Source organism: Anolis sagrei, chromosome 3 (assembly GCF_037176765.1).
Source record: "Anolis sagrei isolate rAnoSag1 chromosome 3, rAnoSag1.mat, whole genome shotgun sequence".
NCBI lineage: Eukaryota > Metazoa > Chordata > Lepidosauria > Squamata > Dactyloidae > Anolis > Anolis sagrei.
The window spans coordinates 254,474,349-254,487,584 of record NC_090023.1 but is presented as its reverse complement, the minus strand read 5'-3'; the positions used below and the strand labels follow the sequence as shown (position 1 = coordinate 254,487,584).

The 13,236-nt window shown below is 38.2% G+C and overlaps 1 protein-coding gene across 11 annotated transcripts in view; it reads right to left on the bottom strand.

Annotated features, from left to right (window-relative positions):
• NLGN1 (neuroligin 1) overlaps window positions 1–13,236 on the bottom strand; it is a 782,169-nt gene that overhangs the window by 216,279 nt on the left and 552,654 nt on the right. The gene's annotated exons all lie outside the window — the stretch shown is intronic.

Genomic DNA, 13,236 nt, shown 5'->3' with positions numbered 1-13,236 from the left:
CTGGAAATATTTATGACAATATTATTTCTTACTGTGTTTTCAACAGACACACAAAGCAAAGTCTGTTTTTTTTTTTTCTTTCCCAGGCTCCAAGGAGGAGATGAAGTGGATGCTACTAGAAGGAAGAGTATATGTAGGGATTCTACAGCAGGTACCTGTGATTTTCGGTTTCCTTGAAAATGATTTCAAATACTGAAGATGTAACAAAAACCTGTTGGAAGGACTAAATCTACACATGTATTTATTTGAAGTACATGTTACATACCATGGTTACCTAATTTGTACACAATACATTGTATTTATTTGGAATCTGCCACATTCCATACTGAAATGTAACCCATAATAAAAAGATAAAACAGCAGTGAGGAGTGGAAAGTCAGAAATTCAGGAAGGATTTATAGAAAAAGAAGGGAAATGAATGATATAGGAGGTTGAAACCAAATAGAAGAAAACACAAATCTGCTGCATTGACTGATATTTGCTTTTCAAAGGATTATTCTTTGCTTACACAGAGGAACACATTTCAAACTTTTGTGGGGAAATAACCATGTTAATTTATTACAGAAAGGAGAAGGAGGACAGCAACAGCAACAGCAGCAACAACAACAACAACAACACTTGATTTATCGTACAGACTAACAAGAAGCATTTGTGGATCATAGTGGGGTAAATTCTCTTAGATGTCTTACAGATAAGCCTGTATCATGAAACATGTTAGCCATGTATAAATATGTGAGAGGAAGTCATAGGGAGGAGGGAGCAATCTTGTTTTCTGCTGCCCTGGAGACTAGGACATGGAGCAACGGCTTCAAACTACAGGAAAGGAGAATCCACCTGAACATTAGGAAGAACTTCCTAACTGTGAGAGCTATTCAGCAGTGGAACTTTCTACCCCGAAGTGTGGTGAAGGCTCCTTTTATGGAGGCTGTTAAGCAGAGGCTGGATGGCCATCTGTTGGGGGTGCTTTTAACATGATTGTCCTTGGCAAGAGGTTGGACTGGATGGCCCATGAGCTCCCTTCCAACTCTATGATTTGATGATTCTATATATACAAGGGGGAGAAATGTCTGCCACCACACAAGCAGGCAGATGGGAGGTTGTGGGAATATCAGCTAACCAGAACATCAAAAGGGTAGAGCAAGAGATGTCACTTCTGAACAAATAAACAGGTAATGCAGAGGCAGCAGGCCTGTCACTGAATAATTGCTGTCACCACACTGTGGAAACTAGTAGGAGATGACAATGTCAGACAGAAAATAGCAGAATAAGGAGGATCAGTAGTCACGACTACTTGGGTGCCTGAGGGCCCTTCCAAACAGGCCCCAAAATGCAGTGCCTGTCCAGCTTTTACCTGAGGTGTCAGGAGGTTGGGGTGGGGGACTGAGGAGCAATTTTCCTCCTCACCTGCCTCCTGGCATGTCATTTTTATGTGCCAGAAGGACTCCAGGGGTGCCTTAATGTCAGCCGGGTAAGTTATTACTTCTTTTAAGGGCTTTTTTGGTGCTATTTTCTGGGTGGCTGCGTGCCATCCCAGTGTTCACCAGGATGGCAACTAAACACCCCACGGGAAAAGCCCAGTTTTGAGAGGAGGGTCATATGGATTTAAATGCACACCAAAGTGGTTTTTTTTTTTTAAAAAAAATGGATTTAAATATGTCTGGAAGTACCCTGAGCAGGCAATAAATGGAGAGGGTCATGAAATAAAGGAAGAGAAACAGGTGGAACAAACAAGGAGAATACACAAACAGGAAAGAGAGAGAGGATGCAGCCATGATAGGACATAGCAGCAGGATATGGAACTCATTTTCTCATTGTTTAATGACATATTTATTGCCATGTTGAAGAGCAGTATCAATGAAAAGTTGCATTGAAAGGCTGCACTTGAGTTGCAGTTATGAATGCCGGATCTCAGCCAAGTGTTGAAACTCTGGCTTCAAGAAGCCTACATTTTTAGAGAAAACGGGGGCTTTTCCTACTGGGTAAAATTATGAGTGCTTATGTGTCTCGCCGCCCATGACCCACCATTATCATAAGCTACTATTAATATCCTCACACTCTATCTTTATCTACAGCCTTAAACCTATATGTCAATTGATTACAACTAAAATGCAATCCAAAAATGCAACCAGTCTGCCTGTTCTTTTAAGCATAGAAACATATCCAAAAATGCCACACCAACCATCGTGTTGTCAGGTAGCCTAGATATTTTGTTCACTATTTCCATAAAATTAAAATAATTGTTTGAGGACAGAATGGTTCAGATACTGCACCTATTTGTCTGTGTCCTTTGGATCTCTAAACAGACTTGTAGAGAACTGTAGACTGAATTGTTTCACCAAGTCTCTCTGTTTCATTAAAAAATATTTAGTTGTATTTTAAACATTGGGAGTAAAGTGTTTCAGCCTTGAATGTGGTGTGTTGATTTCACTTAATTGTACACTATTGGAAGTTTTTTGTGCCAATTTTATAGCCTTAGTTTACCAGGGTTAGGCCTGATTATTTCTCTGCCACCCCAGTTTTTCAGCTGCTGTTAAAATGTCTCATTTTCTTTCTCTTCCCACTTTTTCCCTTTCTCCTTTGCTTACTTTCATTTCTGAAAACAAAGTCCAAGGTGCAAAAGGACAGAACGGTCCATAATTTTGCCATTTTCAAAAGTCTCAGGCAGAAGCAAAATGTTGCGGCCTCCTTTAGTACGTGTATTCTTCTTCATTAGTAACTTTTCCCATCTTGGCCACAGTCTGAAGTTGCTTGGTCACTCGCATGCCGGCTTTCATTTTTGTGCAATGTTGGAGAGAATTAGTCTGCAAACTGCCTGGAGATCAATGTTCATGAACGATGGTCTATAAATGTTCATGAAAAGAGAGACAAAATGATAGAAACAGAGACAGACAGAGAAACCAATTTTGTGAAAGGAGATGGAAAAGTAATCTTTTCAGCCTTAATGTAACTGTGAGTTAAAAGGAAGAAAAGAAGAACAGACCTTCTGCCTGCTGTTTCCCAGGCAGAATGAGGTGTTGGTATGAGGATAAAGAGAGTTTCCCTTCACAGACAAAAGGAGTGTTTATTTTCACAACCATTTTCATCCCACTCCCCAAAGAAAAAGCTTTTCAGTGTCTTATTGGTAAGAACTTCATGAGGCCTTGTTATTGATTGCTTCCTGTGGCACCTATACACCTCAATGTGGTTTTGCATCACACTGGAAAACAGCTGTGTGCAAACAACCACAGGTGATTAGTGATCAGTGAATTATTTTACCTGACAAGATAAACGCAGCCAAACATAAATGTTCATGAAAAGGGAATTTTTAGATTTCCTTCCCTGTGGTGCCTCAAAGGTGGGATTGTTTTCCCTTAAATAGAGGAAAATAAACCCCTACAATGAATCAATATTGCCTGTTGAGCTGCTTGCTGATTAAAAATGGGGAGTGGAAACCTTCATATTCCCCCCTTCACTATTATAAATCTTCAGGAAAAAAAACCATATTTTTTTCTATCATTTTTTAGAAGTATGTTCGGAGTTTGGAAAAAAAATATGTTGGATTTTATAAAATGAACCTTTGGTTTCACTGTGTTTGGAGGATACATACTATGTTGAGCACCTTTCAATATGACATCTCTCTTCATAGTGCAGTTGTGCTGATCCATCATTCCAGGGTCCTGCTATCATGCTTCCATATATCATTGTAACTCTGCCTTTCTGCACTACAATGTCTTGATTTTTAATTATTTTAAGCACAATTGTGCAATTCCAGTCATATATAATAAATAAAATATAGAAGGAAAGGATAGTGTTAAAGGGGGAGAGTGGGAGGTATTGAAAATCCCAGGTACCACTTCATCAGCAGAAATCTACCACAGGTGAGGGGAACATTGTGTCATTGGGAGTGATTGATGAGTTTTAACCATTAATAGGGATGAGAGAATCAACCAGCCTTTAGCTAGACAGGAATGACAAAGGACAGAATTGTGGGAGGGGTTCATTAGAAGGATAGTGCATGGTGGAAAGAATTTCCCCCATGTACTGCAATAGTAAAGAAACACAACCTTCCAAAAGAGGCAATAGAGTTTCATGTGACTATGGAATAAGCTTGTTTCACATTGATGCAAGCTGAGTAAACTCTGGCCACACTCCATGCAGCAACATACTTATTATTTTACATTCCTGGTATGGTTCCCAACCTTTGGTCCTCCTAGTGTTTCGGACTTCAAATCCCAGGAACCCTAACTATCTTACCAGCTGCTCGGAATTGTGGGATGTGAAGTCCAAAATACCTGGAGGACCAAAGGCTAAGAATAACTGGTTTGGAGGGAGGGAGAAAAGAGCCAGATAGACATCTAGGGCCCTTCCAGACAGGCCTTTAATCCAACACTTGTCTCCGTTTTTCCCAATGCCTCTGGTAAAAGTGAATTAATGTGGAGTAAACCAGGGTTTCCCAGTTTACTTCACATTAATAAAATGTGACTCTCTGGAGAGGCCTGCACTTACGCAGGCCCCTGATGCACGCTTTGGGGGAGGATGCCATCTTGGATCAACCTTTGATCCAGCATGGCATCTAGCCACCTGCCAAAGGAAAGCCAGGGATTATGAGAGGAGGTGGCAACTCAAATCCAGGAGAGGTAGGTTATTTTAACCCACTTCCTCCTTGATTTTAGTATAGTGCAGAAGCGCCCGCAGTTGGTTCTTGGTAAGAATTTTCAATCAGTTTATTTCAAAAGAACATTCACTAAAAGAAATAACTCTGCCATGAAGTCATGAATTTATTTGGATTACACACAAAGAAGGTAACCCCTTTGAGGTTAAAAACAGCATGGGAAGACATAGGCTATAGCAGTAATATTACTATATCCAGCTTTTGTTCTCATTCACAAAGATGTGTCTTCTTTTTTTGCCATGAAATTTTCTCAAGACATTTGTATGAAAAAATAATTTATGCAAAAACATATTTTTTGTTTAAAAACTGTGGCTGTCATACTGTTCAGCAGTTATAAAATCATTTGCTGATTTTAACTGCAGTGTAACATTTATGGTTCTGAACAACCCACACATTCCCTATCTGAAGCCAACATGGGGTCACCATAAACTGAAAGTGATTTGACAGCAATTAACAACAGCAGCATCAACAAGAGCATGATAAAGGAAAATCAAAAGAGATCAAAGGAAACTTCCACTTCCCCAATTTATGATGACCCTAGCATTCTCCCTAAACTCACCGTCTTGACTATATACCTATAGCTATGATAACATTACAAAAAAAATGGTGTAATACTTAAATTGATAGCCCCGGGACAAGGAGACCAAATCTCAGGTCTGTGAGTGATCTTTACCTGATCACTATCTCCCAGCCAAACCTATCTTTAATTGCTATGATGGGAATAAATGTAAAGAGGAGAACCATGCAATTCATCCTTACACACAGTAAATGGTCTATAAATTAATCATAATGATAGTGGCATTTTTGTTACACATAATACACCTAGTTGGTAGTAAACAACAGGGACTGCACAAAGGAATGTATAATTTTCTTCAGAGGTATGGATTAAACATTTATTTATTTGTTCTATTCAATTTTTCATCACTTTAAATGTGTTGATCTATTAATCTATTGTAGAATGTTTGCACTACCATGCAACTACTGATTGTTACCACCACCATTCATGTAATACTATTTTTCTTTGTTTCTTGGCTCATCCTTGCTGCTCTGTCTACTTCAATAAATGTCTTCATGGGCCTCCACTACCCACACCTCCAATTTTATGCATTTCCTCAACCACTGCTGCTTTTTGTAGCAGTGGGAGCAGCTAATCCACCTCTTTGCTGTCATAACTACTAGCTCCTCCTTCCACCCCTCTTCACCTGTGCATCAGTGGCAGAAACTGTTGCTCCATGTCCCTTTCCCCTTCTGACATCCCCTCCAGTCTCATTTATCCACCTACTTCCAAGACTGGAAAGGTGCTGGAAGAACAGGGAGGCAAGCAGATGTTTCCAAGTTGTGGTCATCAAGGGTGCTAGTCCCATTTCAAGCAATGGGAGACCTTGGGTTGTTACTCTCTGTGAAAGGCATTGCTTATTATGCTAGAGATGCCTTTGAGAGAACGTTGTGATATAAATAAAAAAGACAAATAATGAAAAAGTATTGTTGTCATCACCATCATGATGTCCTCATTTTTCCACGATCGAGGATTCCAGGTATCTTACAAAGCTCAAAGGAGACAGCTTTAAGTGCATATCAGGCAAAAAAAAAAGAGAATATAATTAAACTATAGTTAAAAGAAGAAAAAAGTAAAACAATTTTAAAATGTAAGAAATATAAAGTACAGCCATATTCCAAAGGGCTCCTTTACCTCTGAACCACAATCAAAGGTCTTCCCAAACAATAAAGTTTTTCACCACCCAGGAAAAGATAACATGAAGGGCATCAGTCTTACATGTCTAGGACATCCAGAGCCTGAAGGCCTTCTCCCATGTTCCCATCAGTTGTATGTCTGAAGGTGATGGGACAGAGAGAATGGCCTCCCCAGAAGATCCCCAAAACACAGGGAAACTCATATGGGAGTCTTTGGTCTGAACCGGAGCCATACAGGGCTTCATCCAACTACCAGAACTGTGAATTTTAGAAACATAAAATGATTTGAAATGTTGTAACAAGGGAGATATGTGCAATAATAAGGTTAGGCAACTGTGTGGGTATGCAGACTGGGTTTTGTTCCCAGTGTATCCCACCATATTGGAAGTGAAATTACATTATTCCCAGATGCCTGTTTTGGCTAAAAACTGAACAAAAGACAATGATTTGGAAGAAAATGACAAATTCTTGAAGAGGGATTGCAAATACTGCAATTTATGTGTGGTTAAGGATGAATTTCAAATATAAAAATGTTTATACTGTCATATTGTTTAAAATAAATAAATAATGGAAATGTTGAGTGCTGCAAAAGTAGGATTTGATTACCCCTGCCTTCTATGTGGCATGATTTCCCACACCCTTAGCACAAACCAAATTAAAGAAACAATATTGCTGCTAAAAAAAATACATCCAGTTTGCCACAGCTAAATAATTTAGGGTGCCACAAGACACCTGGCTATTTTTGTTTCAATGAACTAACCCGGCCATCTCCCTGGATATTTGAAAACTGTTCCTTTGTGTAAATAGGAGGAAAATATCAAAACCAGTACTATCTCAATAGGCTAGAGCTGTTTTTTTGCCATAATAGTGTTTGTTCATAATTTACTTCTCCTTTTCTTCAATATATATTTTTTCTACACTCTCATAACTCCACCTGTAATTGCTATTTTGCTTCCTTGATACGGATTGCAATGCAATAGATTATGGGATGGTGCATATATTAGCAGAGTAAAATACTAACATACTTAGGTGTAAAACCCACTGAACTTAGTTGTACCTTTCTCTCAAAAGACATTTCAAAGTGCTGCACCATATATTCCAGACAAATACATTTGGAATACTTCTTCCCAAACAACTTTATCATTTATTTATTATATGAAACCACCTTCTCAAAATCAGATTCAAAACAAATAGCTATCTCAATAAGCTTCTACATAGCTGTCTACTTATCTGTGCATACACAATCATAGACTTCTCAGAACTATTTCCTGTGCCCTGGCATTTTCCTGGAATCCTGAAGGCTACACGAAGGCTATTGGAGCAAAACCAGCCAAGCCAATGCATTTCAAATACTAATAATTTGATTATGGCATTTTACCGTGCTTTGCCTGAGTACATGTTGTTTGTTTCTATAGTCTGCTTTATTCCTTTCTAGGTTTTCTTTACAGCCTGTCTCATAAAAATAAATAAATACACAAACAATTAAACCTCAGCACCCTGATAACTGTCTCCCTCACCAAAGTATAAACTTAACCTACAAATTTGATTGAGATCGCTAATAAGGATCTCATCACATGGATGAGGTCCAGTGTCATGATTTACCAGCCTCTGTGGTGTATCTGGGTGGTTTCAGGGTGGCTTTTGTGTTGGCAGCAGAAGCGTCCCACCACGCTTCCATGTCAGTTCGCCCATGGAGCCCCACCAGAAGTCACCCTACGTCGTATTATGGGCGGCATGGGGCTCATATGGGTGAACTGGAGCAGAAGCTTCCTATGAAGCTTCTTCTGCCCCATATCATAAGGCAGTATCAAACAAACTGTGAGATTTTACTATCTAAACTGAATGTTTAGCAGGCTCATTTCTTGCCTAACTTTGAACAGTTTTGAAATGTATCTCAAGTTTCAGAAGGGTAAGAGACTTATTTTTCTTGAAAATGAATGCTTAGGATTTAGGCTACCTAATGGTCAAGATGGGCATGAATCTTGGTAGAACTGAGTAAAAGCTACCCAGCTGGGTAAGATGGCAACCCATAATAAATATTAGATGTTGCAAGGTAAAGAGCTATCCAAGCCATACAAATTTCTTTTCAGTTTTTCTTATACTCATTTGAGAAGAATTTAGAAGATGATGTGATCTTCCTATCCTTGATTGTTACACCCCTGGCTTCACATTGTACTCTGTTAGCTTGAAACATTTGTGAATTACTGGCCTTTCCATTGCTTTCCTCTTGTCTTAGATGCCTCCAGCAAAAGCCACATCACTATAACAATCCTTTTCACTTTCACTAGGCTAGACCTATTGTGACAGCTGTCACCAAAAACAAGCTCATAGTCTCAGCTCCTTTGGGTATCTTAACAATTTTATCAGGGTGAGCGCTTTGAGTCAGTAGGGCACCTTACACTTTACAAGCCTAAACGAGACTCATTCTAATGACACCTTCAGTTTAATTACTAGAATAAAATATAATGTAATCAGATTTTGATCCATGTGGCAAATGAAATAAACTCAGTTCAATGTATTACATATGTGTATTTAACTGCATTGTTATTTGTTTTCCTGGGTACACTTTTCAACTTAGGCAAATTAAAAAAAAAATCCTGCATTAATGGCTGGTTGGTTAAGTAAATGCCTTTTTTATTAGCTCTTGCACAGAAAGTTTGGCAGGTGCATTAAATGATAAGAACTAACCATCTCCCAAGATAAATGCAATTTACTCACTTACTTAACAGTGCATCCAGTCCTACAGCTTTTGTTAATAAGTCCAGCTAACAAAATAATCTAGTTAATCTACAAATATTTTCTTTGAGACACTTCAGCTATTGTTACAAAATTCTGGAGTAGCAGTCACAGAATGACACTCCTAGGAAAGTCTTATGAAAAGAATAATTATGATTCAGACAAAGCCTTTATAGATGGCAGTCTTAAACTATTACTTCGCAATTGGCTTTACTGATTATTTTATTCCTAGTTGTAATTGTAAGTTATTGTCACACATTAAAAATAAAATGTGGGACTTTGGGGGGGGGGGGCACTCACCCATATCTAAAGAATGAACTACTGCAATACGTTTAATGCCATGGTGCTGACTCAATGCTTACAGATAGCCAGTGCTATCCATATTATTGGCATAACTCGAAGATTGCAAATATCCTGTGAAACATGACTTTAGCAAAACCTTGTTCCAGTGCTAGTATTCTCAGTTCAGGATTGTCCCTGGCCCTGAAGCTTCTTTGCAAAAACCTAGGATGGCTCCTGGTGATGGCATTGATCAACCAAAGCTGCTTGCAGCCTGTTCTTCAAACATGCACACAAAAATACACACAAATACGACATATTTCTTTGCTTGGAAATTAAGACAGAAATTTTAGTTAAGGCGTCATTCAAAGAGAAAAATGAAATGAGGATATTATTCCTTCCCACATATTTAGGGAGATGTGACAAGAAGGATATTGACAAGCTGGAATGTGTTCAGAGAAGAGTGACTGAAATGACCAAAGGTTTGGAAACCAAGCCTTTTGAGGAGTAGCTTAGGGAGCTGGGTATGTTTTAGCTTGGAGAAAAGAAGGCTAAGAGGAGACATGATACTCATGTTTAAATATTTGAAGGGATGTCACATTGGGAATGGGACGAGCTTGGTTTTTGCTGCTCTAGAGACTAGGACATGGATCAATGGATTCCAATTACATGTAAAGATATTCCTGTCAGGAAAAAACTTGTTGACAGTAAGAATTATTTGACAGTTGAATATTCTGCCTTGGAGCATGGTGGAGCCACCTTCTCTGAAGTTTTTGAAAAGAAGCTGGATGGTCATTGTCGGGACTGTTTTGGTTGAGTTTTTCTACATGGCAGGGGCTTGGACTAGATGGTTCTTATGGTTTCTTTCAACAACGATTTTATGACAAAGACCTTGAGATGATTTGCAGTAGGTCAGTAGGATATTCTGGGATGTCCTATCCCTTACTAGCAGTAGTAGCAAAAGACAGATTTCTTTTCTAAGTAGACTTCTAAAACGAAGAAAGTTTAGGAGAAAATCAGTCATGAAGATGAATGTCGATGGACTATAAACTATCACTTGATACTATCATTGTTTTTATGCTACTTCAGCTATCAGTTATGTCAGTGTAGAATGCATGTGGATCTGCCTTTAATCACTTTTGTGCAAAACATGTCTGCCAGCCTTATACTGAGCTCAATCCCCATAAGGTACATAGCATAGCATTTCATGACCTCAGAAATATGACTTATTGTTCCACCCTGTAAATGATGAGAAAGGGTGTGAATGTGTATATGGGAGACGGAGACCACAGTTGTCTTATATTCATAAGCAGTTACAATATTTCAGAAATATTTATATTGAAATGTGAATTTTTCACTTTCCTAATTTTTGCATGAATCAGGACACAGTTATTGATACTCACTATTATGTTGTAGTTCATACAAAATGACGGAGGTCCTAAATGGGACACATAGGCCCAATGTTTTGGCTATCAGCTCTCTCCTGGTCTGGCCAACTGAAACTCATTTCACACTTCAGCCATTGCATCAACGTATAAGGTTTGTTGAGCAAGTGAGTGGGGTGCTAAAGGAATTCATTTTTCGCCCTCTCCTGCCAGGAATCAGTGATGATTTGGGAAGAAGTGAAGATCCCTTTGAAGTCCTATAACAACTCCTCGTCACACTGTTAGTCACTGCAAAGAAGAAGCCATTTGCATCATCCTTCAGCACTTTCTTTCCAGCACTACAGAACTCCATGTCTCACTGAATCCGGAGGAATTTTAAAGTGGATTTAAGAGTATTTCAATTGTGGCAATGGTATGATAATCTTTAATGTGAATAGGAAACAGCTGTGATTTCATTAGTCCAACCTGAGACACTACAACTTACTGAGAAAATGTTAGCAAATTTGTTTATTAGGGATTGTAAATTAGGGAACAATGCACACAATAATTGATTTTGTACAGAAGATCAAAATGCTTAGTCTATGGGGAAACTGCTTGCAAAAATGAAACACAAAACTAAAAATACATAGATCTTGAGAAATGCCTTTAAAATAGATAAATTATCATGTGGGCAGTTTTAAAAAAAATCTGCAACTTCCATGGATATGAGACAGAACAAACACATTGAGTGAAAAAACAAGAAACTGGGCTAAATCAGTCTTGAAAAAAGTGGGGGTTTTTTTCATCTTCTTGAGCTTTTGGAAATAAGTACATTTGAATTACCAATCAATAAAATTATGTGTCCATCAGATTACAGATCATTTTTCCTATTTTTTTAAAAAATCATTTTTTACATAACATATAGTAGCAATAACACAATTCCATAACAAGAATACCAATTTGTGCTATACAACTAATCTGATAAGAGTGAAAGCTTTCTCAAGACCATGGCATTATTACAGGAATGTCATAACAGAACTGTGCATACACCTTAAAAGCCTGTAAGAATGATGGGTATGACCATGCTAATTTCTGATTGCTAAGGAATGTTATTGCACCATAAAGGTCATTTCTTCAATCTTGTGGAACATCCTCATCTGAGAATGGCAATTTAGAACCTTTAGTTACACATTACAAGGGGAAAAAATCCAAAGACTTGATTTGTCCCCAGAGGTTTCTCATCTGCATAAAGGAACCACTAACTGAAAGCCTGTTTAAAAATTAAAGTTAATAATATGTTTTCCCTTCAAATAAGAAAAAGAAAAAACCCAAAAATCTTCAAGTCCACTTGCACTTAAAATTAATACCTCTTCACTTGACTATCACTATTTGGTTTTAGAAAATACAACATTAATTAAATATATCAATGGTATCTTGATATAGATATTTATTCAGGACGACTGACAGCCCATTCTGACTGAGTGTGTTGATCAGGTTAGGCATCTTGCGCATCCTTCATCCTACCTCAAAATGGACTACTTGGTTTACAAATTCTGTCAGGATGACACATCTGCTCCACCCAAAAGCTTAATGACCCACAAAGTGTAGGTATTAAACACAGAATTTGATACCATCTTGGAAAGGATACTATTGACTATTGTCTTGGATCCCACAATTGTTACTCAGCCAGCGGTTTTTTTACTATACCTGTCATCTTAAGGTAATATGTAACAATATCAGGATTTTTGGTTATGAAAATCTGAGAGTTGTAGTCCAAAAAGGAACTTTTTCAAGCTGTTACGACCCTAATACTCTCACATTAGCTCCCACGATAAGCTTTTTTTTGTTTTGTTTTGTATTGTTATAGACCCAGAATAACCAATAATTTCTTTTCCGAAGTAAGCAAATATATCATACAGCATCTACTCCATACACTCCTTTTACACAGTTTGGCAGTCTTGCCTGTGACCCTTTATAGCAGTGGTTCTCAACCTGTGGGTCCCCAGGTGTTTTGGCCTACAACTCCCAGAAGTCCCAACCAGTTAACCAGCTGTTAAGATTTCTGGGAGTTGAAGGCCAGAACATCTGGGGACCCACAGGTTGAGAACCACTGCTATAAAGGGTCACAGGCAAGACTGCCAAACTGTGTAAAAGGAGTGTATGGAGTAGATGCTGTATGATATATTTGCTTACTTCGGAAAAGAAATTATTGGTTATTATGGGTCTATAACAATGTCTTTGCTTGCTTAAGGAACAATATTTATTTGTTAAGTAACTAAAACTAAGTTACTTAACAAATAAATATTTTATAACTAAGCAGCTCCTAAGATAAATAAATTTATGGATGTTCATCAAAATAGGTTTCTTACCTTTTCTTCCCACTTGCAACTCCATGGCTCTTGAGAGGTGCTTTTGTAGTGTTTCTGATGGCTGGCATTGGGGGAGAGAATGTATGCAATTGCGTAGTTTTCCTAACATATATGACGGAGCATGGCATAATGATACAGGGTGCAT